The sequence below is a fragment of the Oncorhynchus mykiss genome, chromosome 7 (assembly GCF_013265735.2).
Source record: "Oncorhynchus mykiss isolate Arlee chromosome 7, USDA_OmykA_1.1, whole genome shotgun sequence".
Taxonomy (NCBI): Eukaryota; Metazoa; Chordata; class Actinopteri; order Salmoniformes; family Salmonidae; genus Oncorhynchus; species Oncorhynchus mykiss.
In genome coordinates this window covers 79,106,120-79,122,403 of record NC_048571.1, presented here as the reverse complement: position 1 = coordinate 79,122,403, position 16,284 = coordinate 79,106,120, and the positions used below count along the sequence as shown (strand labels likewise).

General features: G+C 41.0%; 1 protein-coding gene across 2 annotated transcripts in view; it reads left to right on the top strand.

Moving 5' to 3' along the window:
* The first annotated feature begins 6,139 nt into the window (after positions 1–6,139).
* Positions 6,140–16,284, top strand: part of LOC110528552 (cadherin-22) — a 269,991-nt gene continuing 259,846 nt past the window's right edge. The window contains exon 1 of one of the 2 annotated variants that reach the window (XM_036984155.1): positions 6,140–6,222. The gene's annotated coding sequence lies outside the window, so the exon portion shown is untranslated. The remainder of the gene's footprint in view (positions 6,223–16,284) is intronic. The other variant, XM_036984152.1, reaches the window with a different exon arrangement.

Sequence of the window (16,284 nt, the reverse complement as noted above, 5' to 3'; positions counted from 1 at the left end):
GGGGAAGCTGGTTCCACCTTTCGGGTGCCAGGGCGGGTGGGAAGGCCAGGAGACCAGAGGGGTGAAGGTAGGGAGGTGAAGGTAGGGAGGGGCAGTTCCACTTGCTGTTCTGTAGGCAAGTACCATGATCTTGCAGGGGATGCAAGTTTTGACTGGAAGCCAGTAGAGTGTGTGGAGGAGCGGGATGACATGGGAGAACTTGGGAAGGTTGAAAACCAGGCGTGCTGCAGCATTCAGGATAAATTGCAGGGGTTTGATGGCACAAGCAGAGAGCCCAGCCAACAGTGAGTTGCAGTAGTACAGATGGGAGATGACAAGTGCCTAGATTAGGCCCTGCTCCGCTTCCTGTGTTAGGTAGGGTTGCACTCTACGGATATTGTAGAGCATGAACATGCAGAGCGAGTCACAGCTTTGATGTTTGCAGAGAATGACAGGGTGTTGTCCAGGGTCAAGTCAAGGTTTTTTTCACTCTGGGAGGGGGACGCCGTGTAGTTGTGTACCTTGATGGAGAGGTCTTGGAGCAGATAGGCTTTCCCCGGGAGGAAGTGCAGCTCCGTCATGTTGAGTTTGAGCTTGAGGTGGTGGGCCAACATCCGAGCTGAGATGTCTGCCACCTGGGTGTCAGAAGGGGGAAGGAGAATAGTAGTTGAGTGTCATCTGCAAAGCAATAATATGAGAGACCATGTGAGACTATGACAGAGTCAAGTGACTTGGTGTATAGAGAGAAGAGGAGAAGGCCCAGTAGACACTAGGGTACACCAGTAGTGAGAATACATGGGGCAGACACAAATCCTTTCCACATCACCTGGTAGGAGCGGCCTGCCAGGTGGGATACAATTGTATTATGTTATTTAGTATTACTTGATTTGGTCTCGACTGCCCATGCAATTATGACTCTCAAACTTAAATATTCTGTAATTGTGAACGATGTCTCATGTTTTTCTGTTATTATCTTTTCTCCTCAAAGGTTGCAGAAATTGAAAATGAAGCAAAATGATATCTCTCTATTAAATCATGGAGCAGAGCAGGCCTCTCAATCAATATATTCTTGTCTCTATCAGTTCAAGTTGAATGATGGGCCAGTGGCATACTATTAGGCTATTACAAAAGCACATCAGTCAGCAGAATACATTTTCTTGAAAAATAAGAGAATTAGTAACTGTTGAGGGGAAATATGCAGCTGAATTTTCATTACCTTGCGCAATATCTCTTTACATTTACAAAAAACAAACGGTTTGATTGCTGTTGTTGTTGTTGTTGTTGTTGTTTATCTCGTGAAAGTCATGTATGAATGTTTTTTTCACTATCAAGGTTAATTTGCATGAGGCATTGTTTCTGATTGCCTATATGGGGAAAAACACATACAAATGTGTATATCTATGAGTACACTCAATACCTATTAGTTATGTATGAATGATGAGGCACAACCTTCCTGGTTATACTTGTAACCTCCCAGGGTGAATATATAGCGTGCATCCCAAACAACTCCCTATATAATGTATTACTTTTGACCAGGGCCATAGGACTCTGATAACATGTTGTGCTCTACGGAGGGCAGCCTATAGGGTGCCTTTTGGGATGGAACCAAGAGTTCTTAGTATTCTCTCTCAAACTTTTTCCACCTTGAGGTCCTCACGGGGTTTTTCATATTGTGTAACCATTTATGTGCTTGATAAAGATGAATCTCTCTATCTCTCTATCTGCCAGTGTTCTTCACTACAAAGACGAGGAGTGATCAAGCATTGAGATGATGTGTGAAAAGATAAAATGTCTCTTCAAGACGTAGTGCTTTGAGGAAGGAGGGAGAGAAGAGAGAGGCTGATGACACAGAGCGGGTACAAAGAGATGTGATGGAAAACAGCAAAGATATTTACTGAAGCGTTCATCCATTTTCAAAAGCACACAATACCGCCTCCATGGCAGACTTCCACACAGTTCGGTAGAGATCTCGGTATGTATAAGTGAGAGTGGAATCCTTTTAGGTGGGATATCATGGAAAAATGTATCTTGTGAAGTGCTAGATATGTTATGTAAATTCTTAAAGCCCCACGTGCAGTCTTTTTAATTGTATATTTAAATCATAACTGTATGGCTAATAAATCACAGTGTGTTTATTTTATGAAAATAACTCAAAATGTATGTTTTTATTTCCCATAACCTACTTTTTCCATTGAAATGCTCAGTCTGATCATGTGGGTGTGTTGATACAAATTTGTATATATTTACATACACAGCCCTGATTGGTGGATAGGATCGTCTAGACTCTAGAGCCTACCCCGCTTACCCCTTCAAAGTAGGATGATACATATGCAAATAAAAGATGACTGGTCATTGGTCAGAATAATCAAATCAGATTGTGATGTCATGCTGTCGGCTGCAATTCCATTTTTTTTGGCTCCAATATCTCTTAGACTAAAAGGGCATTATCATTTTCTCAATTTCAGAGCGTTATTTCCACCTCATAATGTGGATTTTTTTTTTTTATACAGGAAAATCACGTTTTTGACTGCACTGCCAATTTAAATGGTCAAGAATAAAAAACATAACATTTTGAGTAGAGATTTCGCTTCAAACTATTCCCCCCCCCCAAAAAGTACTTACATAGGCCTATATACTGCAGTGACCGTAACCTAACCTCTTGTTAAATGATTCAGATCTCTTGAACAGCTAAGATTTTGGGTTAACAGTCGCAAGGTCTTGTGTCTGGAATACCTTTACTATAATACTGTCTTGGCAGATAAAAGCAGCCAGCATTTCAGTCCCTAGAATGAATATGTAGCCTACCATTGTTCTCTGTCTAATAATATTGAATATGTGAGGATTACACACTGTTACAGGTACTGTTACTGTTACAGGTACTGTTACTGCTACAGGCACTGTTACTGTTACTGTTACAGATACTATTACTGCTACAGGTACTGTTACTGTTACAGGTACTGTTACTGCTACAGGTACTGTTACTGTTACAGGTACTGTTACTGTTACAGATACTGTTACTGCTACAGGTACAGGTACTGTTACTGTTACTGCTACAGGTACTGTTACTGTTACTGCTACAGGTACTGTTACTGCTACATATACTGTTACTGTTACAGGTACTGTTACTGTTACAGGCACTGTTACTGCTACAGGTACTGTTACTGTTACTGCTACAGGTACTGTTACTGTTACAGGTACTGTTACTGTTACAGGTACTGTTACTGTTACTGCTACAGGTACTGTTACTGTTACAGGTACTGTTACTGTTACTGTTACATATACTGTTACTGTTACTGCTACAGGTACTGTTACTGCTACTGTTACAGGTACTGTTACTGCTACTGTTACTGCTACTGTTACAGGTACTGTTACTGCTACAGGTACCGTTACTGTTACTGTTACAGGTACTGTTACTGTTACAGGTACTGTTACTGTTACAGGCGCTGTTACTGCTACAGGTACTGTTACTGTTACAGGTAATGTTACTGTTATAGGTAATGTTACTGCTACAGGTACTGTTACTGCTACAGGTACTGTTACTGTTACAGGTACTATTACTGCTACAGGCACTGTTACTGCTACAGGCACTGTTACTGTTACAGGTACTATTACTGCTACAGATACTGTTACTGTTACAGGTACTGTTACTGCTACAGGCACTGTTACTGTTACTGTTACTGCTGCAGGTACTGTTACTGTTACAGGTACTGTTACGGTTACAGGTACTGTTACTGCTACAGATACTGTTACAGGTACTGTTACTGTTACATGCACTGTTACTGCTACAGGTACTGTTACTGTTACTGCTACAGGTACTGTTACTGTTACAGGTACTGTTACTGCTACAGATACTATTACTGTTACTGCTACAGGTACTGTTACTGTTACAGGTACTGTTACAGGTACTGTTACTGTTACTGCTACAGGTACTGTTACAGGTACTGTTACTGTTACTGCTACAGGTACTGTTACTGTTACAGGTACTGTTACTGCTACAGGTACTGTTACTGTTACAGGTACTGTTACTGTTACAGATACTGTTACTGCTACAGATACTGTTACTGTTAATGCTACAGGTACTGTTACTGCTACGGGTAGTTTCTGCTACTGTTACTGTTACTGTTACAGATACTGTTACTGCTGCAGGCACTGTTACTGTTACAGGTACTGTTACTGCTACAGGCACCTCAGGACAATTTACACATTTGGAATATTTGTTCTGCCCTGAACCTTAGACACTGTTACTAGCCGGTTGCTGAGACTGCTGCCCCATGTATATAGACATTGAACACTGGTCGCTTTAATAATATTTACATTGTGTTTTTACCCACTTCATATTCTAGTCATGGCTCATCCTATATAACTACTGCTGTTCCACACCTTTTCTATTCATATACTGTCCATGCTGTCTATACACACTATTCACATACATATATATTTATTTATATTCTGTACTCTGACACTGCTTGTTGTGATATGTGGATGATGTGTGTATTGTTATTGAATTGCTAGATATTGCTGCATTGTTGGAGCTAGAAACAGAAGCATTTCACTGTACCTGAGACAACATCTGCAAACTGTGTGTGCGACCAATAAACTTTGATTTTATTAGATTTCTGTGTATTATTGGACTGAAACAAAGGTTATTAACATGAAAACGAACTATCCCTCTATGCCCTCTAAAGGTTCTTAACATGAAAACTTAACTATCCCTCTATGCCCTCTAAAGGTTCTTAACATGAAAACTTAACTATCCCTCTATGCCATCTAAAGGTTCTTAACATGAAAACTTAACTATCCCTCTATGCCCATCTGCTTCCTTTGTTGTCTTCTTTTTTACATACAGTAGTATCATCCATCCACATCCAGACATGCAAGAGAGAGATTTAATGACCACATGTATATATTGTACATGTTCCCTGTATTGACTAAACAAATATTCCTTCAAGTCAGCATTTTCTCATACAGCTATCAACATAAATGTCACAACATGTCGGGTTTTATGAACAGACCGGTAATAGCATCACAGACAACTTTAATGGCAAGCTGAACTGTTACTTACAACTTGAATTAATGGCCTATAATGTGTCCTTCAGTGGTGTTCTGATGGGTATCAATTAGAAAGAAATGTACAAGTGCCATTGAAGCCATTTATTTGCGTTGAAATGTTTTTGCCGGTGTAAAAGTCCCACGTCATTATGACAGTCCTAGGACACAAGGGTGGTTCTCTCGCATGAATAAGTATCAAAGTAATACTACATCTGTAATTATTATGGCTACACTGAAGCTCCGTGAGATGTTCCAGAACTTGATATGGGCTAGTGAACGTGTCGTGTGGTACGACTCTCTTCCAGACCTGGGTTCAAATCGCATTTGAATCTTAAAAATACTGATTGAGCTTGTCGGGCTCAATGGAACCAGTTAGCCTCAAAAGACCAAAAACCTGTCTATCTGGCTAAACAGGCTAAAGTAAACACTCAAAGTATATGAAAGATTTCAAATACTATTTGAACCCAGGTTTCTTCTCTTCCAGCACTACTAGGGCTCCATGGCATACTTAACATGCTTAGTGCATAGATTACAGTTTTGCCATCTATATTCTGAGCAGGTGTTTGAAGCTCTTTATAGAAGAAAAGTTAGGGTGCTATGTACAGTATATGTATGTAACTTCATACAGACTACTGTCCTTCGATATTCAAATCTTGGCCATGTCCTCCTCTTCGTCATGCTAACGACTACTGTGGCCAAGAGACTCAATGGAGGGATTAGTAGGTTTCAGATGCTGTGTGTAACATTATGTATGCAGTTTATTATCCTATCATCCTACATTATGTCTGACAAATAAAGACGTCAGCTAAGCTAAAAACCCGGACGTTTGAGGAGTGATAACACTGCATTTCTCTATCAGTGGAGGCTGCTGATGGGAGGACGGCTCATAATAATGGCTGTAATGGAGTGAATGGAATGGCATCGAAAACCCGGAAACACGGATTCACATTCTGCATATCATAGCCAGCCAATCATCTAACCCTAATCCTAACCCAATCATATGGCTCACTCATCCTTACAGCTACCCTGATTGGCCCGACCACAAACAAATCACTGCTCCCGTGTGTCCTCCAATCAGCCAGCTGGTGTGCGCCTACTGGGCGTGGCTAATTTGATAATGTGAGGGAAATGGACAGATGTGAGCAGAGCTAGCTATAAAAGTTTGCTGTGATACTGTGTGCATCATTACAACATGTAAGTAGCCCCATTTTGAGTGTGTTGTTGGGAGGGAAGCATTTTATATGTGCCTTTTCTCGCTAGGCTAATTGTTTGTTAGCAGCACATACCTAGCCTACTGCAAATGTGATCTATGTGCTGAAATAGTCTTTATATGAATGATTATCTTATAGTGTACATTTGGCCAGCAGCACACCACCCTGCATCCCACTGCCGGCTTGCCTCTGAAGCTAAGCAGGGTTGGTCCCAGGATGGGAGACCAGATGCTGCTGGAAGTTGTGTTGGAGGGCCAACACAAAAACAAGTATTCCAAGGGCAGTGATTGGGGACATTGCCCTGTGTAGGGTGCTGTCTTTCAGATAGGATGTTATACAGGTGTCCGTCCTGACTTTCTGTGGTCACTAAAGGTCCCATGGCACTTAGCGTAAGATTAGGGGTTGTTAACCCCGGTGTCCTGGCTGAATTCCCAATCTTTCCCTCATACCATTTCTTAATCATACTCTTAGGCATGTGTGGTGCTGGCCAGGGCCATGTAGTGACCATCTCACTGAGATACGATGTAATACGTCTTTTCTTCTGATTGCAGTGTTTAACATGAACTTGTCTGGAAAAGTAGCTTGATTGGTTGACCAATTTCTTAATTACTTTCGATGAATTCCTCTATCTATCATTGAACACGTTGCTGTAACTGTCCCAATGTCTAATGGGAAATTGAAAGGACATATAGGCCTTTTCAGTGTCTGTGTAATCCCCCTCCTGGCTGCTGTTTAGTCGGTGCCTGCTGCCGTGCATTTTTTTAAAATCTCTCCATCTCTCGACCCGGTCCATCTATCAGGGCGCCCGCTTGTGTCAGCTTGTCGAGTGGCGGCAATGTTGTGAATGAGAGATTGTCGGTTGAAACGCCCGGCAGTGGGAGCTTCTGCCAAAGCCCGGCCCTGTGTGGCACAGTCAGTAATCAGACTCGTCAATCAGCGCTCCCTCTGACCTTGTGTCAAATCAAACTTCTTCACCGCTGTAATCTCAGCCTTCCACACTTTTCAATTCACCACGGTGGACGCTCCTGAGAGTCTCTGCCCCTCAATGATGTCAATGATGGGAGAACGTCTCTTCCCCATGTGAGTTGTAATCGGCCCGAAACCGATACTGTTAAATTGGTGTGTTTGTGTTTTAAGGACATTATAGTTCTCGGTTCCCTTTGTAACTTCAGGTTGAATAAACACAATATAGCAACAGCCATTTAAAAGCAATCGTAACCTTTTATTTCACAGTACTTAAGAAATTCTCCTTTCAACCATGGCTTACTAGGTGAGAAGTTTCTTAGGAGTAGGGGGCTTGTTACAGTAGCAATAGCAGATAAACAGTCTGTTGCCATGGGAGAGCAATGCCATTGAGCACTAGAGTAATTATTCAGAAATTAACCTGAATGCTAGCTACAGTCGATGTGACTTTGCCCTCACATGAAACACTTTCAAAATGCCTTTTTATTTAAAGCCTTGATTGCTTTTACTCTGTTTTTTTTCCCCCTCCAAAGCCACAAACCCATTTCCCTAACAGCCGATAACACTTTAGGGATTATTTTGCGGCATCTCCTCAAAGAAATGTTCTTACCAGTCCTTGACTAGAGCCTCCTAAATATTCTCTCCACATAGTAATTTGACATTGGGCATCAACAGTGTGCTTACTTCATGAGCACCATGATTCTACAGTCATAAGAACCTACACATTTTCATCCTGAGTGGAAGAGAGTGCACGTCATTAATTGAGTACGACATGTAAACACATTTAAATAGTCATTTCCTGACCTTTGTCAGCTACTGCATATCGTGGCATACTATTTACTCATGTCTCAATCCTCATGCTCAGAAACAACAACAAAGATGTCATGTGATGTGAATATGTTAACAGCAGGGCAAGGGACCATACTGTTTTCTTCTTCTCATATATTCTTATAGAATGATGTCATATTTTCGCACCTATTACATTTCTGCCTGAAGATTAGACTGGGATGCAATACATTGCTTCCATGTTCCAGAACCAATCCACATAATGCAGTGGTAATATTATGTGATTTAAAGAAACTATATTTAAAAAAATAACTGGATTTCCGTCCTCTTTCTTCCAGGAGTAAAGAAAGATGAATCTTCTAAAGATGAGTCTATTTTTAGCCTCCTGGACCATTTGGAAATGAGTCAGACTCTTTGCTTTCCCTAAACTTAAGTCACATCCGCATTAGTGAAGAAAGAAAATCTGAGGCACTTTCATACTGTACGTCGCACTCGTGTGGCGTTTTCTTTCCTCAAACCCTCGACAAATTCGGTGTTACATTTCAGTGTTTAGGTAAATTATGATCTTTGCTGACAACCAAATGAATCAGAAGAGAACAGGAACGCTTTCATGCTTCACACTCGTGCAGCGTTTTTTTCCCCCTCTAAACCTCTTCTACTCGTGTGTAAATGCTGGCTTTAAGGGTCTGCAAAGGAAAGCGTTAATACTTTGCACGATTGGCTTTTTCTTTCCAAAACCTCAAACTCCGTTGTTGAGGTTTCGAGGTTTTAACATTTCATTGTTTAGGTGAATGCCACTTTGAAGGGCCGCAGTGACAGAACAGAAACCTTTCAAAGGATCTCACTACCTCAGAGCTGATGAGATCAAATCAGTGGAGATGATCAGGGCAACCTTTTTATAGAGCTGCTAGCTAGCTCGTTTAGGATAGATGCTGGTTTAGCCTTGGGGAGGTTTCTCAGATTGAGGGGATATCTAATGTTTTTCTAATCACAGGGAAGATGTGTACTGCGAGAGGGCTGATACAGACTGATACGTCAGATATCTGTCAATGTGCAGATAACTGTGTGTAGCCCATGGTACTATTGGGACAGTGCCTTCCTCTTTTCATTGATGTTTTGATCTGAATGTGGGTATTTGGGGCTTACCAGGAACATTCTGTCCTCAAATCCCTTTTTTTTTTAAAGAGCTATTGGGTGTTTTTTATGAAATTTGTGTTTTTATCCTCATTCTAACTTGTGGAGATTTGGCATAATTTTCAAACAGAACAAAAATATAAACGCAACAATTTCAAAGATTTTAACTGAATTACAGTTCAAACAAAGAAATCAGTCAATTTAAATAAATGAGGCTCTAATCTATGGATTTCACATGACTGGGAATACAGATATGCATCGGTTGGTCACAAATACCTTAAAAAATAGAGGTTGGTGAGAGAGGATCTGTATTTGCTGTGACCACCATTTGCCTCATGCAGCGTGACACATCTCCTTCGCATAGAGTTGATCAGGCTGTTGATTGTGGGCTGTGGAATGTTGTCCCACTCCTCTTCAATGGCTGTGGGAAGTTGCTGGATATTGGCGGGAACTGGAACACGCTGTCATACACATCGATCCAGAGCATCCCAAACATGCTCAATGGGTGAACTGTCTGGTGAGTATGCAGGCCATGGAAGAACTGGGACATTTTCATCTTCCAGGAATTGTGTACAGATCCTTGCGACTTGGGGCAGTGCATTATTATGGTGAAACATGAGGTGATGGCGGTGGATGAAAGGCATGACAATGGGCCTCAGGATCACGTTACAGTATCTTTGTGCATTAAAATTGCCATCAATAAAATGTAATTATGTTCATTGTCCGTAGCTTATGCCCTCCCATACCATAACCCCACCACCATCATGTGGCACTCTGTTCACAATGTTGACATCAGCAAGCCACTTGCCAACACAACACCATACACGTGGTCTGCGGTTATGAGGCCAGTTGGATGTACTGTCAAATTCTCTAAAACGACTTTGAAGGCGGCTTAATTTTCTGCCAACAGCTCATTTGATTGTCCCCAGCACAAGGTGCCCCTGTGTAATTATTATGCTGTTTAATCAGCTTCTTGATAGGCCACACCTGGCAAAGGATAAATGCTCACTAACAGGGATGTAAAGAAATGTGTGATTTTTGTTGTTGAGAAATCAGCTTTTTGTCCATTTTGGGGATCTTTTATTTTAGCTCCTGAAACATGGGACCAATACTTTACATGTTGCGTTTTATATTTTGTCCAGTCTGTAAAAAACAAACATATTTTTGTTATGTGGTTCCAGCCCTACATATTTCAAAGCATGAAAAACCAAAAAGGATCTATGTATGTTGTTTTCCAATGACAATCACTATTTATATATATATATATATATATTAAAATCACCTCATTTGCACACATTGTATATCTGTGTTGTTGTTTGTGTCACACTGCTTTGCTTTATCTTGACCAGGTCGCAGTTGTAAATGAGAACTTGTTCTCAACTGGTCTACCTGGTTAAATAAAAATAGTTTGTGCTCTCTCTACTGGTGGTTCCTTTGCTCTATGTTCCTCATTAGTATGTTTTACTTGCTATATTGTATTTACCTTGCCACCAAGGCCTTTTTTGCCTTTACCTCCCTTCTCACCTCATTTGCTCACATTGTATATAGACTTGTTTATACTTTATTATTGACTGTATGTTTGTTTTACTCCATGTGTAACTCTGTGTTGTTGTATCTGTCGAACTGCTTTGCTTTATCTTGGCCAGGTCGCAATTGTAAATGAGAACTTGTTCTCAACTTGCCTACCTGGTTAAATAAAGGTAAAATAAATAAAAAAAAATAAAAAGTATGAAGATGTTTTCACCCCATCAAAATCGTATTTGGCTTTATATTTAAATTGTTCCATATGACATTCATAACATTTTTAAATGTATTACAGAAAAACAGTCAGAGGCAATAGAACAGCAGAAGTATAAGAACAAAGATTAACTCCTGCTCTAGTTGTTTTGACACAATTGTTTACAGAGTAAGTTGCTTGCTGTGAAAATAAACACGATGAAATCTTTTAAGCATTTCGCTGACAGGTTACTCAAAGCTTAATTGCAATAGCCTGTAAGGAAAATGTAGAGAAAGAGTTTGGAAATATATATATTTTTTAAACAACACACAACACCCACAATCCTTCAATAAAAACATAAAACCCAGAGGGCCAAAATGGCATTATACGCCAGATTGATATTTTGTCTCTGGGTTTTCTTTTTTTTTTAAGGTTTCTGTGGGGTTATTTGAGAATCATTTCCAAACTCTCTTTCCCTACGTTTTGACACTCCAAGAAGTGGAATGTTAGCTAAAAGACTGGCACCCAGGCTACCGCAAAGCGTCAACTGTTGTGCTTTGTGGTGTATTTACATGCATTAACATAACATTGGGCTTTGTGACCAGGTGGCCTCTGGTTTATTGTTCCTCTTCTCTTGCCATCAAACAATGACGGTTGACACACGCGCAAGCACACACACACCGACATACAAAGACAATGTATAGTGCTATAAAAAATAATCTGAACAGCCAGAAATAACAATGATTATGTTTATTGCGTTTTCACATTCTTCCTACCAAAATGAGGGGATATTATCTCAAGGCAATTTTGAAAAGAATGGGTTCTTTGTGCTTGATGTTGGTAGAGGACCTCTTGTTGTTTAATGATTGTGTTTTTGTATTTTTCTTTGCGTTTCCTGCTCCTGCCTTTATTGTAGTATCTATTTGTGTAATTGCTGCTGGTCTTGTCTCGCAAGGGACCCTTGAAAAAGAGACCTTGGTCTCAATGGGACTCACTGACTAAAATATATCCAACCTGCCCAACCCTGTATGTGTGTGATGGAGTGGAAAGTTCTCCACTACCGGGAGCAAACTCAAGACCTGCACTGTAACACAATGTACTCAGGAAGCACTGTCAATATCACTGATTCAGAAAAGCCAATGTGTTTCTAAATGTGAGGTGACCCTACCTCAGTACACTACAAGCAGTACATAAAGGCAGTAGCTGAGCATTTAGCCAACCGCTACACATGCAATCTTCCATGTACAGGAGCATTCGTAAATTCACTCTGGCCATCTACTCCCAGAGCGCAGAATAACTGATGGATTTAAGAATGCTCAGCCAAACATTGACAAAAAAACATATTTAAATTGTTGCCAGCAGCAGTACAGTCACCAATGCTCTGGATAAGTAAAGAGTGAGGTATTCTCTCATTTGTCTGGAAGTAGCTAGCCAACATTAGCCAATTTGCTTGTGTGCTTGACTGCTGTTGTGAGGTCAGAACGCTCAGATCAACCCTACTCCTCGACCAGAGCGTCCAGTGTGCGCTCTGAACTCTCTAGAACGAGCGCATAATGTAATCTACAACAGTAACTACAGTACTCACTATGGTAACATATTGTAGACCGTAGTAGACTGTACCCCTATTTAGCCTGAATATCAATCTGACCACCTGGTATCCAGTATTATGAGGGTTAGTCAATAGTGGTTTGGCCATCAATGGATTACAGTGCCCTGTTAAAGACCTTTTATTTGTCTTATGTTCTGTTTCTAGCCATGATTGATCCCCTTGTTGTTTGTCTTTCACTATAGCTGGGGAATTTATGTTGCTACTGTTTGGTTCTCATTACAAGCATGAGGGATTGGCACTGCCACTGTTTCAACACCTCACCGAGGAAAACATAATAATATTCAATAGCTATTTCCTTAGTCAGGAACTAGTCTAGACTAAGTTAATATAACAAGCTACCATCCCCTGCCTATAAAGGAAAGCCTCATTATCACTATCAATATGAGATCCACATACCTGTAGGCTAATGTAACTGAAGATGCCACTTACAATATGCCATCTGTCATATAGCACCATGATTAGGGTTACAAATCTACCGGTAGGCTAATTTACCGGTAGGCTTGAATAACTTGTATTTATTTTTTTTTAAAAAAAAAGAATAATAATAACATGAAAAGTGTCCCATGTTTCTGGAGCGGAAAAAACAAATATCCCAGAAATGTTCCATGTGCACAAAAAGCTTATTTCTCTCGAATATTGTGCACAAATTTGTTTACATCTCTGTTATTGAGCATTTCTCCTTTGCCAAGATAATCCGTCCACCTGACAGGTGTGGCGTATCAAGAAGCTGATTGAACAGGATGATCATTTGCTTTGTTTTATCTTGGCCAGGTCGCAGTTGTAAATGAGAACTTGTTCTCAACTAGCTTACCTGGTTAAATTAAGGTTTAATTGTTTTTTTTCACAAGTCCACTTTGCCTGGGGACAATAAGGCCACTAAAATGTTACGTTTTGTCACACAACACAATGCCACAGATGTCTCAAATTTTGAGGTAGTGGGCAATTGTTATGCTGACTTCAGGAATGTCCACCAGAGCTGTTGCCAGATAATTTTATATTTATTTTTCTACCATAAACAGCCTCCAACATAATTTTAAAGAATTTGGCAGTATGGCCAATCGGCCTCACAACCGCAGACCATGTGTAACTACGCCAGCCCAGGACCTCCACATCCGGCTTCTTCACCTGCGGGATCATCTGAGACCAGTCATCCAGACAGCTGAGGAAACTGTGGGTTTGCACAACCCGACGAACTACTGCACAAACTGTCTCAGGGAAGCTCATCTGCGTGCTCATCGTCCTCACCAGGGTCTTGACCTGACTGCAGTTTGGCGTCATAACTGACTTCAGTGGGCAAATGCCCACCTTCGCCTGGCACGCTGGAGAAGTGTGCTCTTCACAGATGGTTTCAACTGTACCAGGCAGATGACAGAAAGCGTATATGGTGTAGTGTGGGTGAGCGGTTTGCGGATGTCAAAGTTGTGAACAGAGTGCCCCATGGTGGTGGTGGGGTTATGGTATGGGCAGGCATAAGCTATGGACAACGAACACAAATGCATTTTGTCAATGGAAATTTGAATGCACAGAGATACCGTGACGAGATCCTGAGGCCCATTGTTGTGCCATTCATCCACCTCCCATCACTTCATGTTTCAGCATGATAATGCACAGCCTCATGTCGCAAGGATCTGTACACAATTCCTGCAAGCTGAAAATGTCCCAGTTCTTCCATGGCCTGCATACTCACCATTGAGCATGTTTTGGATGCTCTGGATCGACGTGTTTGACAGCGTGTTCCAGTTCCCACCAATATGCAGCAACTTCCCACAGCCATTGAAGAGGAGTGGGACAACATTCCACAAGCCACATTCAACAGCCTGATCAACTCTATGTGAAGGAGATGTGTTGCGCTGCATGAGGGAAATGATGGTCACTGACTGGTTTTCTGATCCACGCTCCTACCTGATTTCCTCATATGAACTGTAACAGTAAAATATTTGAAATGGTTACATGTTGCATTTTTTTATTTGAAAAAAATCCTTTATACAGTGCATTCGGAAAGTATTCAGACCCGTTGGCTTTGCCAACATTTTGTTACGTTACAGCATTATTTTCAAATGGATTAATCAATCAATCAATCACACAATATTCAATAATGACGTAGCAAAAACTGTTTTTTAGAAATCTTTGCAAATGTATAAAAAAACTAAAACCGATACCTTATTTGCATAATTATTCAGATCCTTTGCTATGAGACTCAATTGAGCTCAGGTGCATCCTCTTTCCATTGATCATCCTTGATGTTTCTACAACTTGATTGGAGTTGACCTGTTGTAAATTAAATTGATTGGACATGATTTGGATAGACACACACCTGTCTATTTTTATTTATTTATTTTATTTATTTTACCTTTATTTAACCAGGTAGGCAAGTTGAGAACAAGTTCTCATTTACAATTGCTACCTGGCCAAGATAAAGCAAAGCAGTTCGACAGATACAACAACACAGAGTTACACATGGAGTAAAACAAACATACAGTCAATAATAAAGTATAAACAAGTCTATATACAATGTGAGCAAATGAGGTGAGAAGGGAGGTAAAGGCAAAAAAGGCCTTGGTGGCAAGGTAAATACAATATAGCAAGTAAAACACTGGAATGGTAGTTTTGCAATGGAAGAATGTGCAAAGTAGAAATAAAAATAATGGGGTGCAAAGGAGCAAAATAAATAAATTAAATACAGTTGGGAAAGAGGTAGTTGATAGGGCTAAATTATAGGTGGGCTATGTACAGGTGCAGTAATCTGTGAGCTGCTCTGACAGTTGGTGCTTAAAGCTAGTGAGGGAGATAAGTGTTTCCAGTTTCAGAGATTTTTGTAGTTCGTTCCAGTCATTGGCAGCAGAGAACTGGAAAGAGAGGCGGCCAAAGAAAGAATTGGTTTTGGGGGTGACTAGAGAGATATACCTGCTGGAGCGTGTGCTACAGGTGGGAGATGCTATGGTGACCAGCGAGCTGAGATAAGGGGGGACTTTACCTAGCAGGGTCTTGTAGATGACATGGAGCCAGTGGGTTTGGCGACGAGTATGAAGCGAGGGCCAGCCAACGAGAGCGTACAGGTCGCAATGGTGGGTAGTATATGGGGCTTTGGTGACAAAACGGATTGCACTGTGATAGACTGCATCCAATTTGTTGAGTAGGGTATTGGAGGCTATTTTGTAAATTACATCGCCAAAGTCGAGGATTGGTAGGATGGTCAGTTTTACAAGGGTATGTTTGGCAGCATGAGTGAAGGATGCTTTGTTGCGAAATAGGAAGCCAATTCTAGATTTAACTTTGGATTGGAGATGTTTGATATGGGTCTGGAAGGAGAGTTTACAGTCTAACCAGACACCTAAGTATTTGTAGTTGTCCACGTATTCTAAGTCAGAGCCGTCCAGAGTAGTGATGTTGGACAGGCGGGTAGGTGCAGGTAGCGATCGGTTGAAGAGCATGCATTTAGTGTGTATGCATTTAGTGTGTAACTATGTAAGGTCCCACAGTTGACAGTGCATGTCAGAGCAAAAACCAAGCCATGAGGTCAAAAGAATTGTCCGTAGAGCTCTGAGACAGGATTGTGTCGAAGCACAGATCTGGGGAAGGGTACCAAAAAATGTATACAGCATTGAAGGTTTCTAAGAACGCAGTGGCCTCCATCATTCTTAAATGGAAGAAGTTTGGAATGTCCAAAACTCCTCCTAGATCTGGCCGCCAGGCCAACCTGAGCAATCGGGGGAGAAGGGCTTTAGTCAGGGAGGTGACCAAGAACCCAATGGTCACTCTGACAGAGCTCCAGAGTTCCTCTGTGGAGATGGGAGAACCTTCCAGAAGGACAACCATCTCTGCAGCACTCTACCAAT